Below are 20802 nucleotides of genomic sequence, written 5' to 3'. Positions count from 1 at the left end.
TGTAGATACTGGCATAACTTGCAAAAACAAATGCTATCATGAGGAATTTCCCCTTTGACCTTCAAGAACTTCTCTCACCCCTGCTGTGATATACAGGTCTTGCTTTAAAAAGTTCAAAATTAGGGATGCCTGTGTGGCTCAGCGGTTGAGCATCTGCCTTGGCTCTGGGCCTGATCCTGGTTCAGGGATCAAGTCCCACATTGGGCTTCCTGCGTGGAGCCTGTTTCTCCCTCTGCCTGTGTCTCTGCCTCTCTCTTCTCTCTGTGTCTGTCATGAATAAATAAGATCTAAAAAAAAAGAATGTTCAAAATTACATTTTTGTATCAATCTGAAAAATATATTCATCAAAAGTATAATAGTTGATGAAGCAGCCACCTTACAGAAAGAGACAAATTTATTTCCTAATGCAGGTGGTTAAAGAGAAGTTATTTTTCTCATGTCCAAAACGTCATACTACTTACAAATCTTTGGCTAAATTTCTTTTTAATATATTAACATCATAGTTTATATTCTTTTATATTATTTTTTTAATTCTATATTCTCTTTCCTTCCTCTTCCTTGTTTATCTTTTGTTGGCTGGATTTTTGTTTCTTCATAAAGCCTGTTAATCACCACGGTAACAAAATTTTGAAAGTTTCTTGCTCTTCTTATTTTTAACAATTAGAAGTAAAGGAAAATTTGGGGATCCCTGGGTGGCGCAGCAGTTTGGTGCCTGCCTTTGGCCCAGGGCGTGATCCTGGAGACCCGGGATCTAGTCCCACGTCGGGCTCCCGGTGCATGGAGCCTGCTTCTCCCTCTGCCTGTGTCTCTGCCCCCCTCTCTCTCTCTCTCTGTGACTATCATAAATAAATAAATAAATAAAAATTAAAAAAAAAAGAAGTAAAGGAAAACTATTCACAGTGTCAAGTATAATTACATGAAAACTTCATGACATTCAGAAGAGATCAGGGAATAACTTTAGGTGACGGCACCCCTAAATGAGTTTGCTAGAATTGTTCTGGAGAGGTAATTGGTTTATTCTCAAAATTTGAAAAAAATAATTTCCATCAAAAGTAATACCAAATTGAAATACTGGTCAAAACATGGTGATTCCTGTAAATAAGAAACATTAATGGGGACTGCACAGATAATGAATGTACAAAGGATATTTTTTATTAAAATGAATCTTGAATAAATACATTATGTGTTAGATATTAGGAGAGTTAAACTCATCCATATACTCTACCCCTTTTTAAAATTTAGTTTTAGTTTTTATTTATTTCATTTTCACTTTTGCACTTTAATATTTAGTAGATTTATGTCTGTACATGGTGAGGATGGAAGAGAAATTGCTAATTCAGTTTGTTAACTCTTACTGGTATCTAAAAGAAATAATTAAAAAAAAATTGTTTTCCTGTACTGTCTAAAACTCTTTCAGGTATTCTTTTAGAAGAAAAAAGCTTGAAAACCATAGGGACTTTGCCCTACAATGTCAATTTTCCATTAGATAGAATTAAACATAATAAATGTGTACAATGAATAATGAAATGTCTAAAATTTTGATTGATGATGGAAGCCAGAGCAAATCAGAATGCAAATGGAAATATATATTGTATATATACATGTTTAAATATGTTCATATACATGAGTTTATATATATGTCTATATAGGTATATGTATATAAATAAATTGTATTTACTTACAAAACATCTACACTAAAGTTGGATATTAGAAGCACAACTCATTGTCGTCAAACAGAAATGTTTAGTACTATCGACAACTTATCCTTTCTGTCGGTAACATCCTAGGACTCTTTTATGACCACTCAAATGTCATTATTTGGTGATAACATTTTGATGATTTCCTCCTAACTTTTCTCTCACAAATTATGTCTTTCCTTGACATATTCTGCACCTTGTCTATTAAAATATCAAGCCACATTGTAAACATTTATTTGTGTGCCCATCTCCTCCAAAGCAGTATGGATTATTTCAGTTCTCAGACAGTAATGGTATTCTAGAACATATAAGTAAGAATGCTCTTTATGTAGAGTGGAAAAATAAATATTAGCTAATTAATGATTAAGAAAATAAAAAAATGACTATATAACAAATCAGTTTGCTGGTGAGAAGTTGTACTCAGCCTCCACAAACCCTAATTCCCTGTCCAGTGACCTTTTCCTCTGCATTCAGATGATTAAAATGATTGGAGGAATAAAAGTTCGCTGGTATGAAGGAAAGTGTATCATGCTTTGGACTATGAAAAATTATATGGCTCTTAGATCATTATTTCATACTGGTGAAATTTTGTAAAGAAAAAAATTTCATCTATATTTCTGTTTTTTGTTGATTTCTTTTTTCCTAAATATTTTAATATGTCCTGGTAGCTCATTTTTTAATCTTATCAATTTTCATCATCTTCACACTCTCATTTCTGAAATTAACACTTTCAAATTCATTTTACATATCTTTAACTTTTAAAAACTAGAAAATATTAATTTGGGCAAAATAATATGTAACATATATAGGTTATAACAATGATAAAACAAGTGTAGCATTACAATTTTACCTATGAATCAGCTTTAGGAATACAACATTACAATTCTGATAAATCCCTAGAAAGATCTCCCAGATTGCATTTCTCTCATACATTCACAAAATAATCATCAATCTAGGATCTGAAGGAAAATTCTGCATAGGATTTATACTCATATGTAAACAAATCTGCTTTAGCAGAGTCTTAAATTTTGTAGATTTAAAGTGCGCATGTCTAAGTAACATTAACCTTTTCATAATTTAGTGTTTCAATCAGTTCTCTGCCTTCTGATTTCTCTTTAATTCTCCATTTATAATCTTTCAATCCCAACTAACTGACCCTTTGAAATTAAAATTGTCTGAATATTACTCTTTATTAGTTCACTGACATATTTCACTTAAAAATTGTAATTTGATGTCATTTAACAGTATTTCTCTCTCCCATCTACAAATCATTATCCCACATTACTCAATTTCACTTAATTTTCTAAGCAATCCTATATACTATTATATATTTTTCTCATATCATCATTATCAAAACCATTATTCAACTCTGAAAATTTTACTACTAGAATTTTTTCTATTGTTATTTCTCTGGTCTATATTTCTCCATATTTCCTAAACATGTATTTTAGGGGCACCTGGGTGGCTCGTGGTTGAATGTCTGACTTTGACTCAGGTCGTGACCCTGGGGTCCTCGGATGGAGTCCCACATCAGGCTCCCTGCAAGAAGCCTGCTTCTCCTTCGGCCTATGTCTCTGCCTCTCTGTGTCTCACATAAATAAATAAATAAAATCTTAAAAATAGAATAAATAAAAATAAAGATACATTATAAGAAATAGATTTATCAGAATGAAAAATCCAGATGATAACAAAGAATTTCATGGGGGTAAATTTTTCACATGTGTGGATTATGTATCACATATGTCTGTGTTCATATATGATGCTAGGAAAGCCACTGCTTAAGGAATTCACAAGTAGAGGTACATAAAAATTCTATGAAGATGCAGAAACTTTTGAAACCTCCAAAATTTTATGAGGGAACTCTGACAACTCTTACCAGCACCTAGGGACACCCCAGCTGTGAGCAAATAGAAAATTTAGGATTTGAGTTTCAATAACAGTCCCCTTAATATCACAAGTACAAAATACACATCATCTCCAAAGAAAACCGCCCCATATGGTCTTCATTTAATTTGTGCATCAGAACTTCCAAGGTCAATAAATTAATACCAGCAGTCATTGAATTTCATTAAAAGGTGTAGTTTCAGAAGCAACAGAAAATTTTAAAAAGAAACGCTTTGGCTCTACCCAGTAAGAGATAAAGCAAGACTTGATTTAATGTTCCCATTTAATTAAACACCCTCCATTTGATTTCCCAGGATCAAATTAGAAGAATAATTTGGTTTATGTTAAAATAACTGAAATTAATTGGAATATAAACACTTTCACCCTATATTTAGGGGATAAAATCAAAGTCCAAGCCCAATGCTTCATTCCGCCTTTCAATGTTCTTAATAATATAGCTTAATATAATGGTTTTAGCTTTTCTTTCCACCTTCTCTTCCGTTATTGTCCAGTATTAAACTCTCAGTCTTATCAAACAGAATTCCATATAGTAATTCTAAATTTGGGATTGGCACGCTATGGTCTATTGGCCAAATCTGTCCCACTGACTACTTATGTACAATCCTCCAGGAAACAATCTTTTTTTTCTTTTCCTCTTCTTTTTTTTTTTTTTTCTTCTTCTCTTCTTCTTTTTGTTTTAACTTCTTTGATGGTTGGAGGGAAATATATGACAGAGGCTATATAAGGCAGCCTACAAACCTAACATACATATTCTCTGGCACTTTACCTAACATGCATATCTCTTTACCTTCTTTATTATAGTCCCTAGGAAATCATGGTTCTCTCCCACATCTGCCATGCTCTAATCACAGTCATCCTTTAAGACCAGTCTCCACTCTTATCTTTAATGTTGCATAAAGGGTAAACTATATACATTTGACTCCTCTTGTACCAGTTGCTAGCACTAAAAATAGCCCTTAAGTGTCTCTCCACCATTCAAATATATTAGTCTTGATTCTCAAATAAAATATAAGGTCTACATGAGTTAAGACTGTTCCTGCACCCAGGAAAGCGGCAAGAATTTCTTGAAATTTTACTGATGAGTACTCACTGCCTTTTAAAACCATGCCTTTGGGCAGCCCGGGTGGCTCAGCGGTTTGGTGCCGCCTTCAGCCCAGGGCCTGATCCTGGAGACCTGGGATCGAGTCCCGTGTCGGGCCCCTGCATGGAGCCTGCTTCTCCCTCTGCCTGTGTCTCTGCCCCTCTGTGCCTCTCATGAATAAACAAATAAATAAATAAAATAAAAAAATAAAACCATGCCTTTGCAATCATCATATAGGCTTACTTTATATAGGTTTATCCTGTCTTGTCTACTGAAAAACTAAAAACATCCTCCTTTCTAGCTAGGGGCCCAGAACAGGCCACCCCAAATTGTGCTACAACAGCATATTGATTACTTTTAATCGAAGCTACTTGGGAAAAGCTAGTACAAGGATACTCAGATCCTACTCTGCCCCTCTGAAAACAAGAAATAAATCTTCCATATGAAAAGTACTCTCCTTGTACTAAGAAGTACAGACATCCTTATTACCAGAGATAAGGACTTTAAAGCTGAGAAAGCTGTAGAAACAAACCTTGTTACTTTTGACTAATCTAGGACGTCAGCTCAGATTCTGCTTAGAATTCCTTACTAATATAAGCTCCCAAAGATCTGTTTTCCTTATCTTATCAATTCCTCACAAATTTATTATCTCTTTGTCTAAAATATATAAAAATTGCCTGCCTTGGGAGGTGGGGGGCTGGATTAACTAGGTGATGGGGATTAAGGGCTGCACTTTTGATGAGCACCAGGTGACGTATGGAAGTTAAATTACTATATTGTGCACCCGAAACTAATATAACACTGTGTGTTAACTGGAATCAAATTGAAAGCATTCTGCCCCTCTCTCTCTGTGTGACTATCATGAATAAATAAAAAATTAAAAAAAAAAAAACAAAAAAAAACAAATTGAAAGCATTACCAAAAAGAAAAAAAAAAGGCAAAGAAAAAACATTTTTTATGAGGAAAAAAAATTATTCTAATGCAATGTAGTTTTTTTTTTTAAATCATGAAACTATGCTTAAATACCTTACATTTAAATGATTAAAGCTATTATATAATTGGAAAAAAAAATACCTTCCTTGATCATTTCTTGGTCTCAATTCCGTATTCAGGGAGTGGACAAAGGCTCCCCAGACGGGCCCAGCAGGCCCTGAGGGGACAGTGGCCACGGGCCTCGGCCTGTCCTCAGTCACTGCCAAGAACATTGACCCACTTTGCCCCTGCATCAGCGGGGCCTCCTTCCCTGTCCCTGACCTAGGTCAGTCCTGGGAGGAGTGGAGCCCCAGGAACCCAGCTCTGCGTCCCTGCATTGGTCCCCTGGGGGGCCGAGGTGGTCTACTCTTTGCCAGTAATGCCGGCTTTTAAAGAGTATGCAGTTATGGAAGCCTCGCCGGGCTCTCCCTGTTTTCCCTCACCTCTTATTTATACTAAAATTCTCTGTATTGGAATTCTTAAAAAATATATATATAATATAATATAATGTAATATAATATAATATAATAATAAATATAAAATAAAATAAAATAAATATAAATATAATATAATATATATTTATTTGTCTATTAGAGAGAGAGAGAGGGAGAGGGAAAGCTCAGCTGAGGGAGAGTGAGAGGGGCTCAGCAGAGAGGCAGACCTGAGGCTGGATCCAGGACCCTGGGGTCATGACCTGAGCCTAAGGCAGTTGTTTCACCAACTGAGCTCCCCCAGGCGCCTCCTTGAAATTGTAGTCTTGATATGACTTCCCCCTGGCTCTGCAGGAGAATGTGTCCTATTCCCTTATGCATCAGTCTCTCCCACACGCTCGCAATTTTAAGCACTTGCCAAGAGATTAAGTGATTGATACAGCTTTAGATGACCTCACAGAAGAGTTTGGCTATTGAGAATACCTTCTTTTCAGCCAAAGAGAAGTTTGATGGGCACAGAGCATGTGCATATTAATATTTCAGAGGCGTTCTCCTAGACTAGCTCCACAGGACAGGTATCCTAACACCCTCTCCCCATTCTCTATACCAGTGGATTATAGGGAAAAGGGGAGGGGGATAAAATGAAAAAAAAACAAAACAAAACTGTGGTATTCTAGAACTCTTCTTAAAACTCCTTTCCCTCTGGTCTACAGATATTACTTACGGATGACAAATATGTATATTCATCCTGAGCCTCACTCTTATCTATAATCCTGACATAGGACTGTTTGCTAATCTGCCCCGATCTCTCAGCACCTCTCACTGCTATCAATATATAAATCCTGTATTAGTGTCCCCCTCAATAACAACAGTCCTCCACCCCCAACCCTGCCACCTGTTCTCCTGGCCTCTGCTTATGTCCTTCTCCAATTTGTTCTCTACATCAAGGACAAAATATATTCACCTAAACTATAAAACCATATATGTCATTTATTTGTTGAATATTGGCCCACTTAGTAACCTAGTAAACTAATAAAAATAGCACAGGAATGAAAAACTGCTATCAATCCAGTCTCATCTCTTCTTCCTAAGTAACTGATGGGTACCTATTTACACATAAGGTTCACTCATCTGTTATGTATGTACACTATTTACACTAGAGTGATAAAGCCAAGAGAGGGATGGGTTTGAGGTATTGAGTTCTGTAATCTCCATTAATACAACCATTACAACACCTGAGAATATACAATCTATGTAAATACAGAGTAATTGCTTTGCTTAATCAACCTCAAGACAAATTTTATAATCTGGTCCTTCAAACCAGATCGCCAACCTCAGAAATGGCAACCTGGGATTATTAAATCTCACAAAAATTGGAACTCTTAGCCAATTCCAAGGTTTACCAGTGATTTCAATATTTCAAAAGTAGCAGTAAATTTGAAACATAGGCGAAGAAATGTGGAGAAGTGCAAAACTCTCCACAGGCTCCCCAGATTGTTTTTTGCTATATTAAGATGTTTTGTGGTTTGATTTTAACATCTGTGATCTCAAAATGTTGCACATAGGTCATCATTTACACGAAAGGGAACTGTTTCGCTAATGTAACGTATACAAGTTATACTCTGCTATTACAGTTTATATTGCATTTCTTAAGTTTCACAATAGATCCTAAGGTAACATGTTTATTCTCCACAAACAGTTCTGAACAGACTAGGCACATCTTGGAAAAGCTTTTCAAATCTAAAGATTCTCCCATTACCATGCACCACACATGTGTGATTACCAGAGGGATGTAATGAGCATGTTTGCAAAGGGTTTGCAGCAGGTCATCTATCTTTTCTTTTTCTTTTCTTTTCTTTTCTTTTCTTTTTTTCTTTTCTTTTCTTTTCTTTTCTTTTCTTTTCTTTTCTTTTCTTTTCTTTTCTTTCTCTTCTCTTCTCTTCTCTTCTCTTCTCTTCTCTTCTCTTCTCTTTTCTTTCTTTTCTTTTCTTTTTCTTTTTTTTTCATTTTCTTTCTTCAGAATCCCTGCAGGTAGAAAGACGATGCACTCTTTTTTCCAACATTTTGTTTTCCATACACTATCTTCTAATATGTAGAGGTTGATTGTAGTGATTGTTTACCTGTCCATCTCACTGCCATTAATTATGATACACGTAAATTCTACAGCATATAGTTTTGTATAGGTGCTTTATAAATGTATAATTGAATGATCATTAGGATCACAAAATTTAACTAGCTGAAGTAGCAGAGGATTGTAGACCCTGGTATTTCTGATTTTTACAGCACTATCTCCTTTTATTTCAAGACTACTTTGGGATTTATGTAACATATAGTGATAATAGAAATTATTAAGTGCACAGATCATTTATTTGTCAGTTATATTCAAATATTTTATTTTATTTTATTTTTTATTTTTTTATTTTTATTTTTTATTTATTTATTTTTTTTTATTGGTGTTCAATTTACTAACATACAGAATAACCCCCAGTGCCCGTCACCCATTCACTCCCACCCCCCGCCCTCCTCCCCTTCCAACACCCCTAGTTCGTTTCCCAGAGTTAGCAGTCTTTACGTTCTGTCTCCCTTTCTGATATTTCCCACACATTTCTTCCCCCTTCCCTTATATTCCCTTTCACTATTATTTATATTCCCCAAATGAATGAGAACATATAATGTTTGTCCTTCTCCGACTGGCTTACTTCACTCAGCATAATACCCTCCAGTTCCATCCACGTTGAAGCAAATTGTGGGTATTTGTCATTTCTAATAGCTGAGTAATATTCCATTGTATACATAAACCACATCTTCTTTATCCATTCATCTTTCGTTGGACGAACTCCTGCATTTAGAGAGGGCAGTTGCCTTAAAAATGGTATATTTATTATAGAGGCGCCTGTGTGCTCAGTCAGTTAAGCATCTGATTCTTGATTTCGGCTCAGGTCCTGATCTCAGGTTCTTCAATTGAACCCCCTCTAAGGCTCTGTGGTGGCCCTGGAGCATGGAGTCTGCTTAAGGTTCTCTCTTTCCACTCCCTCTGACCCCTACCCCCTACTCCCTATATGTATATTCTTTCCCTCACTCTCTCTCTAAAACAAACAAAAAACAACCAAATAGAAAAACAACCAAATTAAAAAAAAAACACATAAAATGCTTTATTCATAGGAAAAATCCTCTACATTTTAATATGAAGTTTTTTTTTTTTTTTAAATAATACCTCTTTGCCCTGTGTTCTAAGGCTGTGTTTCTAATTAATCATGTAAAATGGACAGGAATGATTTCTTTGTACTAAGAGGAATACCTATGTAGATCTTTTCCATTTCCATCTTTTTTGTCTTTGATCAAAACAAAACTCCTGATATTTGAATTCAACTATTTTGACTGAGAGAATTGACTGTTTCAAAAAACCTCATGCTCCAGTAAAACATTACTATGAGAAAGGAAACTTCAGTTGATTTGACAAGTTCCTTGTTAATATAAAATCATTTAAAATTTCTTTTTCTTAAAAAAAGCTTCAAATTACTGCTTTGATTTACTACCACTTTTTGAATAATACATTTGCAAAACACTTGTGATACTTGTCAAAATTATAATATTCTGTGATGTTTATTAAGATTATATCCCACTTTACATAAGTACTCTGTAAACTTCTATTTTTTTTCTGCTGACATCTTGGTTCACAACTTTTCATTAAATTATTTTGGAAAGATATCTATATACATGTACATATGTATGTATATATGTGTATTCATTACATATTAGCATATATGTTGATACTGAAATACAGATTTTACACTTTTGAAACTTATTGTAAAATGAACTTATAAACAAAACCATTTTATTGAGCAGGAAACCATCCCTGGATTTTAATATGAAATCCATAATTCTGTCAAATTGAGTAGGATAGTCTTTGGCAAGTGTTCATTAAGAAATGTTTTCAGTTAGAGATGTTATTTTGTTTCGATAGTAGTTTAGAATATATAGTTTTACTTTTGGTTTTCTTTGATTCTTTGTTAAGTTTTCTTCTCTTTTTAAAATGAGGGACTTTGGTTAACTTACAGAGACACTTGTGCTTACTTTGATTCTCAAATATTGATTTATTTTATTTTTCTAGTCACAATTTGATAGAGTTTAATGTATGTGCCTTTTTATCATTAATCTATGTGCCTCTTTAGGCCCAAAGAACACTTCCTGGAAGATAACTAAGATTTGTTTTGAAGGGATACCTGGGTAGCTCAGTTGTTTAAGCATCTAACTCGATTTAGCCTCAGGTCATGATCTCAGGGTTGTGAGATGGAGTTAGTGTCAGGCTGAATGCTCAGCACAGAGCCTGCTTAAGACTCTTTCTCTTTCTCTTTTTCTCCGCATCCCCCAACTCTCTCTCTCTTTCATAAATAAATAAATAAATAAATAAATAAATAAAATCTTTTTTTTTAAATAAAATCTTTTAAAAAGATTTGTTTTGAAGCTTACACTTAAGTACTATGGCTTGTCAAACTTATAGAGATCTGAGTCTTCTTAATATTACAAATTAATAAGCCAACTAATTAAATAAACAATCAAGAGCTCTTTTGTTAGGTGTCATTAACAGGGTGGAGAGAAGACAAGGGACAGAGAGAGGAAAGGTGATAGGGGGAAAGAGGAGATAAGATGGGAAGGGAGGAGAGGAGAGGGAAGATTAGACAGGAAATAAGACAAATGAGTATGAGTAAGAACAGGAGAAAGATGAAAGTTTCCTACATAATTAGTAAATAAAATCAAACTAAACTATGACTGAAATCTCAGAAGAAAACGAAATTCAAGGCATAATGACAAGCAAGTTTCCTCTTGTCATGACTAATTGTCCTTGCTAAGCTGATGGAGAGAAATATATTTCCATGCAGAAGGCATAGAGTAAAAAAAGTAAGTGTTGTATTTAATTGTTACATCTAAGATTTTCAATATGGAGTATATAAAAGCACTAATGGATCCCCAATGCCTTCACATGGATGATGGATGATATCCCTTGAATCAACAAAACAGATGCACCCATCCATGTCAAAACTTAATGCAGCTTTAAAAAATGTAAGAAAATCTAACTCCTGGTAATTTAGCAGCTTAGCACACCTTGGAGACAAGACAAAATGAATGAGAAGGGAAAGTAAATTATACAAATATTTTTTTCACTTAAAAATTTATTTATTTATTTTTTAAGATTTATTTATTTATTCATGGAGACAGACAGAGAGAGGGGCAGAGACACAGGCAGAGGGAGAAGTAGACTCTGCAAGGAAGCCCGATGTGGGACTCGATCCCATGACCCCGGGACCACATTCTGAGCCAAAGGCAGATGCTTAACTGCTGAGCCACCCAGGCATCACCCCACCCAAATATAATTTGTTATTTAAGTATAGTTGACATACAATGTTATCTTAGTTTCAAGTGCACAACAGTAATTTATGAGTCTACACATTATAAAATGCTCATCGCAATAAGTGTAGTTACCATCCATCACCATACAATGTTATTACAATATTATTGACTATATTCCTTATGCTATACTCTTCATCTCCATGACTTATTTATTTTATAACCAAAGTTTGTACCTGTTAGTTGCCTTCACCTATTGCCCAACCCCCTACCAACCCCCTATCCTCTCTCCTCTCTGGCGATATCAGTTCTCTGTATTTATGTGCCTATTTCTGTTTTTTGTTTGTTCATTTGTTTTGTTTTTTTAGATTCACCATATAAGTGAAATCATATGGTATTTCTCTTCCTCTATTGTATTAGCATAATATATATGATAATACGTTTTACAAGGCTCTTTGTTGCTTTTGTTTTCAATCTCCTAATCATGCATTATAACAAATTTATATTTATGATAAGCTTTAAGATATTCCAGAATCTTTCATCTAAACGAATCAGGTGATGTTTTGTAAGTGACAGGAAGTTTGCCTTAACCAGCCCTCAAGTAAAGTTATCCTCAGGTTGTACAATGTAGATTTCTTTGCCAACGACATTTCAGCACTTTGAAGATTATCCTGCCAGTTTGAAATCACAACAGGACTTTTGCTGGATAGAATGTTATCATCACTCTTGAAGTGCAGCCAGAGCACTGAAATTGAAATTATTTTATATACTAACAATAGTTAGTATATAACTAAAGGATTATAATTAAATACTCACTATTTCATTAATTATCAACCAAACTAGCATATTCTGAGAAGAGATAAATAGATATATTACCCACTATTACAGGAGGCACATCTGCATCTTTTGGTTTTTGATTGTACCTAACCATTTTTTTTCCTTAGACATTCTTAAAACACATTTTTGTGATTGTAACCTGTAGATAGCTTTTCTCATAACAAGTATATAAAACTATTTGTTATCTTTTCTGAACCAGTAGACAAGTTGTTAAAGATAATGCTCAGATTTTGTAGCATAAAGACCATGGCAAATTATTGAGTTTTTTTGTTTACTCTTTTGCAACTTGTGCCAACAAATGAAAACCTGGTCATCTAACATTCAGAGTTATTTCAAACTTACAGTTTACCTTATAAACTAACTAGAAAGTAGTACAATTATGATGTTTTTGTCATCATGGTTTACTTTCTCTCCAAGAAACTTTTTATTGAAGTCTTAATGAGACCTGTTTTCTTTACATTTGTAGATCACTAGAACCTCGATATGTAATGAGTGTGCAACATAGAAAGGTGTATCTGAAAAATATAGAAGATTAACTAAATTAACAGATATTGAATCCAACTTCTTTTTATCTCCATTTATTAAATATCATGTTTTCTTTCACTTATATTAAGCCTTTTAACATTTCAGCACCAGTAATCCACTGACATCTTTCCCATGAAGTTATCTAGAACATTTTTGGATACATACCCATTAAGATTACCTCCCTCCCTACCTAGGCGATTAAAATGAACATTTTTCTGGTGATGAGATTTTTACTCCTATGATGTTGGAATACAGTTTGATATTTATTATCCTTGAAACCAGAATGAGTTTTAAACTAGATAAAACATGTTCATCTCTTCTTAATTTAAAATAATTTTTTTCAGTTTTGTATTTCCTATCTCAATACATACTGCAGAATGTATACCAAACCACATGCTATTCAGTTATGATTACTAGATTCCTCCATTAAGTTGATTTCCTCAATATATATTATAATGTGATCACAGCAGGTCGTCATGGTATTTTCAGATTATATAACAATCAGTTAATGAAATATTCTGATTTCCCAAAGTTGACAGAATGCTTCTGATAGTATCACACTCACTCCAAACCAGTAGAAAGCCACATATATGCTGTTCCCATAGAAGCTGTGTCATTTTTGCTAGTTCTTACAGAGACATTAGACATTTCTGCCCATAATGAACTAGGGACAGGAGTTGGTGATTGCTCATTGACATGAATGAGACAGCCCTCCCAGAAGCCATTTTGGTTTTCTTGCTTCCTTTTGTGTGGACAGAAAAATCTAATTTAAGACCTAGAAGTAAATGAGTCCTTGTCATTTTATTTCCTGATTCATCATCTTATATTAGATAGACTTGGAGTTATATTCAAAATGATATTATGTAACTCAATGAAGCACAGCATAACCTGTCATATCCTAATATAATAAGAGATGATGTATTGGAAATCATTTAAAGCAATCACTTCATTTCAGGTTGGGTACCTACTATTGATTCATGTGGATTCTTATCCTGAATTAATTTTGATAAGAGTGAAACAATGCTATTAGGATAAAAACTCATCTCAAGTTTTTGTAAGTTGACTGAATGTTTTTATGTATTTGCTACAGCTTTATTAGTCCCTTGAGTGGATGTAAACACCCACTTTAATAATACAAATATCTTGTATACATCCTTCCTTGTCACCTTTTCTTTTTGTTTGCTGTACATCTTTATTTTAGTTTTGTCCATAGACAGTTGAGTGAACTTGAAAAGTCAGTAAAGAGAACAATGAGGACATACCACATGTAAATATTCGGGGATTTTTTTTTAAACTACTGCAATAATATTGGACTTTGGATGATATGCTGAAGCATATTAAATCCATAGTTATGGCTACGTTGTGATAAATAGTAAATCCCTTTTAAAAAGAGCTGGTCCAATGCAATTCTACAGCTAGATTTAAGTATATACATTATAAACAATTTAGTATTGCATTTTATTAAAAATTATATAAGCTATTAAATTCTTTGATTATATGAATGAAATTCAGCAACTTTTAAGACATGGCATTTTCCATGTGGAACAAAAGTGCAAAAGCGTGCTTAAAGGATAGCGATATTTTTCAAAGATTTTTTTTTTTTTGGTTTGATTTTGGTTTAGTTTGTTCATTTTTCTTTTTTCTTCCTGAAGGGAAAATACGTGAGACTCTTCTTATGCATATGGCATATTTCTGTATGAAGATAGGTATTTCCTGAATTTCTAGAAGTAACCATGAAATGTAGTAGATCCATGTCAATTATAGTCTTGTAGTCTTATTCCTGCTTTTCAGTTGTTTTCTTCTGAAGTCTTTGAAGATAAACTTGTATGCTGAAAAAGCATGAAGCCTAAATTAGCACTGTGTCTATTTGGGAATATGTACTTAGAATATAAACTTTATCAAGTTTCTTAAAAAGTAGAAACAGTATGAAGTATTTTTGTTTGTTTTTTGGACACATAAACAGATGCTGCAGTCTTTATACATTGTTCTTTATCCAATTAAGTGATATTATGAAAATAGATATATGGTCTCAGATAAATTTTAACTCCTCCTAAGTGATCTCATATAAGCATAAACTATATAGGGGCTCACCATAGGCCAGCTTTTTAGCATAAACTATTGAGTATGGTCATTGGGGGCCCAATGAATAACAAAGATGACTCTGGAAATTTCTGAAAATTTCATTCCATTTCATACTGGAAATTTCAGGGGTTTAGAGGGTTTGTCCCAGAAGCAAAGGACAAAGACTACTCTTTTTTTTTCTTTTTAATTGTACAGCAAATATTTACTAGCTTCTATAAATTGGGAAAGATTTAACTATTGTTCCTCAGTTTCATTACTTTCAATATGGTGATAATAGTACTTCTATCAGGAATCTATTGTACAAATTAGAAAAGTTAATATGTATAATATATAGTTAACATATGTAAAACATTTAGAATGGTACCTGGCACATATATAAGCACTATTAAAATGTTAATAATTATCCTAATAATTACATTCATTTAATAATAATGAATATTATTTCCTGGATGATTTGTCTCCATAGTCAAATCCCATGCAAATAGGATATTATCAAAAGTTCTCTTTTATTTTATTCTTTTTTAAGATTGTATTTATTTACATGAGAGACACACACAGAGAGAGAGACAGAGACACAGGCAGAGGGAGAAGCAGGCTCCATGCAGGGAGCCGGACATGGGATTCGATCCCGGGTCTCCAGGATCAGGTCTTGGGCTGAAGGTGGCACTAAACCGCTGATCTCCCCGGCTGCCCCAAAGTTCTCTTTTAAAGCAAGTAAATTTGGTTAAATAAAATATCCTGTTGAGGCACAGTTGGTTAAGCATGGGATTCTTGATTTCAGCCCAGGTTGTGATCTTTGGGTCCTGGAGCCTTGCCTTGGGCTCATGCTTAGGGAAGAGTCTGCTTAGAATTCTCTTTCTCCATCTCCCTCTCCCCTCTGTGCCCACCGTCATGCTTTCTCTCTAACTATATAAATTCTTTAAAAAAGAAAAAACACCTTTTAAGAAAAAGAAGAAATATCCTTAAAACACTTAAAATATGTATTCATTACAAAAAGTAATCAATATAAGCCCTTTAAACAGGGGGTTAATACATATATTTGTATTAACATATACATTAATATTATCCATCTCTATGAATGCACATTTAAGCATGCACATCCATATTATCTATCTGTGTGATTATAACGATATAAAAATCCCATCCCAGATGCAAAATATCCTCATAAATTGTATGAGAGAGGAAAAGCATCTAGATCAGGTGACTGGTTTTGAAGACTGTTTAAAGCTATCACTTTATGCTATTTTTTTATGGCTTTCGTTAGAGGTAAATGGTAAGAATATTATCAATTCTTGCATTTTTGACTGAGGTAAGTATTTAATTGTCATCAAATTTACAGTCAATTACAGTTCATTAAAAAGGTACTATTTTATGATCTTTGTTGTATAAAGCAACATTTTATTTTTCTTTCATTTTTAAATTACATACCTTTTGATACAATTAATTTCAATGATGCTGTATAAATATGAAAATATTTTTGTCAACGAATGACTAGATGACAATGCTGAAAATTAGAAATACTGTTTACGTCTTGACAATGAAAAACACAGTATCAAAAAGAATTTTCTTGCCATTGCAATTTCCTCAGCCTCGATTTCGTGAGGGTCAGAGTTCTATAGGTGGGGCTAGTAAAGAGGTTGTTAACTCTACAAACCAGGGAAAATAATTTACAGTCTTATTTTTAAGTTACATGGAGATGTTCAAGAAGATTCACTCTGGTAAGATTTCTTAACTTCATTATATTTTTTCCATTTCCCAACTTATGCTCTCCTAAATCAAATTCAACAACTTACTTACCATACTTTTGTTTTTCATAACACACAAATTTCTATCAACCCTATTAGAGTTCCTCAAAATTTGTAGTACTTCTATATTTTATCTTTTTAAAACTATCAGAAGAAATTGTTTTCATTCCTTAAGAGAAAACAAAGTCTTATTAACCTGTGCAAGACAACATGAGTAATGTACATTGCAACAAATTTAAGAGGTGAAGGTTATCAAGAGCAGAGTTTGGGGGCTGCAATTTATCAGAGAAACTTATTTTTTTAATAAGCTATGTGGTTTTGTTGCTTGTAATCTAAGTTATCAGTATAACATTTTCTATTTATTTTTGTCTGAACGTTTTTAAAAGGATATGGAGGCTTCCAATATATGTTATAATAACTGATTTCTTATATTTATACCATCTTGTTAAAAATACTCATGAATACACATAGATTTGAGAGAATTAACTGCCCAGGAATATAGGTTTATCAGTCAATTATATGTCAGAAATCATGAGGAAATTTTATTCAGCGAAGTGGAAGCTGTGGACTCTGGTAGAAAAGTGACATAACAAAAAAAAAAAAAAAAAGAAAGAAAAAGAAAAAAGAAAAGTGATGTAACCCAAGCAATATTTTTTAGAAAATTTAAGTCTTCCCACTTTCATATATCATCATTATATGAGAGATGGTGCTTTTCTTACTGAAAGGAGGTGAGGCTTTTCACTAATGTTCACAGCTAGCTTCCCAGGTAATTAAGGTTTTTTCACCCTGCACTATAATCCATTATTACCTTTCTTCTACAACAAATATGTAAGTGTAAATCTTAGACATGTTATCCAAGCAATTATGGAAGTGAATAATGAGTGAAGTTGTATATTGGGAGAAGTTAGCAAAAGAAAGTACTAACCTTCAAAGAGCCATTAGATTATTAGAGGGGCATATTTAGCCCTACATTCATTTTCTAACATATTGAAATGCTGGGCACAAGCTACTTCAAATTATAGGCCTTATAATATCATGCAAATGGAAAGTAAGTATCTGCTTAAGTCATCACATTTATGGAGCTAAGTGATTTAAAACAAAACAAAACAAAAAAACCCCAAGAAACTTGGCTAGAGGATATGCATAACATTGAGCCTTCTAGCGGAAGATGTGAGAGGGAGAGTCTAATGATAAATAAGTAAACAGGAAAGAAAGAAAATTCCACTTCATTTTTAGCACTAAATTGCAGACCTGAATAAATGTACTCTCGTTTAAGGACCAGTAACACCCATGAAATATTCGTAACTTAAAAAGTTGAACACAGCACAACTTCCAACCAGAGATAAAGAGCTTCCTTTCCACAAATGTATCATGCAGAAATTAGCCTTAATGTGTATTTGGAGGCTAAATAACAGTGAAGCATATTGGAGCACATACTGGAGTTAAAAACCTCTGTAACCGATGTTATAGAGCACTACCAGACTGCCCCTTCAGGAGGGAGGTACTCATTACCCCCACCTTCCAGGAATGTCTTCTACCCACAGCCCACAGCCAAGTCTTTCCCCAGGATCTGGCCCAAAGAATCTGCTTCTCAGTAAGATGCATCACCTGCAAGGAGGCAGCCCACATTTAATGACTGATCCACACAAGAGTACAAAGATTCATCCTGTTTGCCACGGTTGCAACAATTCTGAAGAGACCTCTTAGCTTCACAACTTTCTGTGGGATCAAATGAGGGCTTTAAGCAACTCCTCCCTTGCCTTTTGGCTTCTCTGACTTCATTACAGATGTTGTTTCTGAGTTCCTTCATCATTAAACTTCATGGACACAGATCTCCCTCTCACAGTCTGGTTTCCAGGTAACCAGACCTCTAACAGTTGGTGTCAGAAGTGGTCTGAGAAAGTACACTGGAAAATGGGGTTTTGAAGCTGAATTACCTCCAGGTTGCATGGCACGGAGGCAATGAAGTTGTTAGAAGCTTTAAAGGTGTTAGGTTGAAGCGGCATACTAGTGAAAGGGAATGTGCCTGGGAGGTGAAATGTATCCGACTCCAGAATTATGGAGGAAAGTTATTATAGGGTTTGCAGAATTAATTTATTATTGCTAGCACTCTTGTGCTATTAGTTTATTATTATTGCTAAATAGATGCTTTAGTAAAAGAAAATGAAAGTCTGAGGGTGATTATTCAGCAATTAAAGTCTAAGTGTGAAGTTGCTTTAGCAAGACCCACTAAATGCAACAGAGAAAAAAGTTACTTCTGATACACAGGAGAAATAGTTTTGAAAATCTCTTTTTGAGGTTTTTGTGAATAAAGTAAGTTGAACATACTTAGAGGCTAACAGTGTCATTCACAATATACTTGATTTATGTTTATGAATAATTTGCATATTTTAAACTGAAAATATGACATCTTTGAACACAACTGCATTTAGAAAATTTTTCCTAAAACACTAAATATGGATTTATTGAAAAATAGTTCATGTATTTAATAATTTTGCTTGAGTTAGAAATAATTTTAATTATACTAATAACCATGTTTGGGACACCTGGGTGGCTCAGCAGTTGAGCGTCTGCCTTTGGCTCAGGGCGGGATCCTGGGGTCCTGGGATAGAGTCCCGCATTGGGCTCCCTGCATGGAGCCTGCTTCTCCCTCTGCCTGTGTCTCTGCCTCTCTCTCTCTCTCTCTCTCTCTCTCTGTGTGTGTCTCACGAATAAATAAATAAAATATTTTTTAAAATTATTATACTAATAACCATGTTCTAAATTTTTCAAATGCTGGCTTATAGGGAAAATTAATTAGTTAATTCACCTGTATCCTGTTTATGCCGGGGCAAACTCTTCGACCACATTCCATACACCACAATCCCATGGGATGGGATAGGGTGTTGCTCCTACTGCATATATAGTTGGAAGAATTTCTGTCATGAACCTAAATAATATATTGTTGTCGTAATTTTTATTTCAAATATCCTGATAAAAATGTTACATTTGCTTTGTTGCCTCCTATTCTTTGCAATTGTTTTGAGAACATATGTGATGATGATATCAGACTAAAGTATGCTAGTGAATAATGTGGAAATAGTGTCTGCTCATTTTCCCTAAATATTACTGAATTTGGTAAGTGGATGAGCCTCTTTTTTAATAAACTGTTGATAATTTTGCAAATGATTCTGGCCATAAAAATAAATGTAATTATCTGCAAATCCAAACCCAGCAGTGAATTTTAAGACTTGTAAAAGGTAGTCTAGTAATTATCCAAGTTTTTTTCTTTTGAATATGTCTTTGCTCAAATGCCAAATAAAGAAATTATTCTATGTGGAAAAAGATAAAGCAATCTATAAAAAAACAAAAAACAAAAAAACCTGAGAAGAAGACTAACTAGGTGTCTGGTTTATCAAACAAACAGATGACCAGGAGTGACAGGGATGCATGTAACTTTAGGGAAGATATAAATTATGTGAAACATAATAATTGCTCAGGGTATTTGAATGAAGCAGAAATGAGGATATCAATCCAAACAGAGGAAGAAATCTAAAAAATGAAGGATTTAGTCAATGATATTAAAGTCAAATATCTCTCCTGTAAAATTCCCAAATAATTGCATGCTATAAAACACGGACATTGAAAATCAGAGACATATCCTTTTATCAATAATAGACAATAAAAGACAGCCCAAAGAGAGATGCAGGCTTTTGAATATATATTTCTGGGTTTATATCCAACACTATGGAAATATCATGTACAACGCATAGTGGAAAGGGATCATTTCGCTGTAATATTAATCTGTTGTTTCCCAGAATATCATTTTGTGGTTTTTAAAGAAATAAGATTATCTTTCTAAGTTAAATCACTAATTATATGCTGGTAAAGAAATGTTTTCCCTAGGAGGTAATATAAAGTCTTATTGGATGGGACACCATAATGTGTCAAAAGTCATGGGGCTCTTTAAGGTATTAATTTGTTTACTGTTTCTATAAAAAGATTTTTGCTGGCAGGTGTCCTGTGAACCATATGTTATGTTGATTGCTCCAATGCAATTCCAAAACCACCTACAAAGGAAGTGTAATTATTTATTTTATTGAGAAAAAAAATGATCTTCAGTGTTTCCATTTTAAATTGAACTGTCAAAAATATAGTTTGACATTTTAATTAATTGAAATTTATTTACTAAAATAAATACA

The sequence above is a fragment of the Canis lupus genome, chromosome 33, assembly GCF_003254725.2.
Source record: "Canis lupus dingo isolate Sandy chromosome 33, ASM325472v2, whole genome shotgun sequence".
In the NCBI taxonomy this organism is placed as follows: domain Eukaryota; kingdom Metazoa; phylum Chordata; class Mammalia; order Carnivora; family Canidae; genus Canis; species Canis lupus.
The sequence above is the reverse complement of the archived record's forward strand: the minus strand, read 5'-3'. Positions refer to the sequence as shown.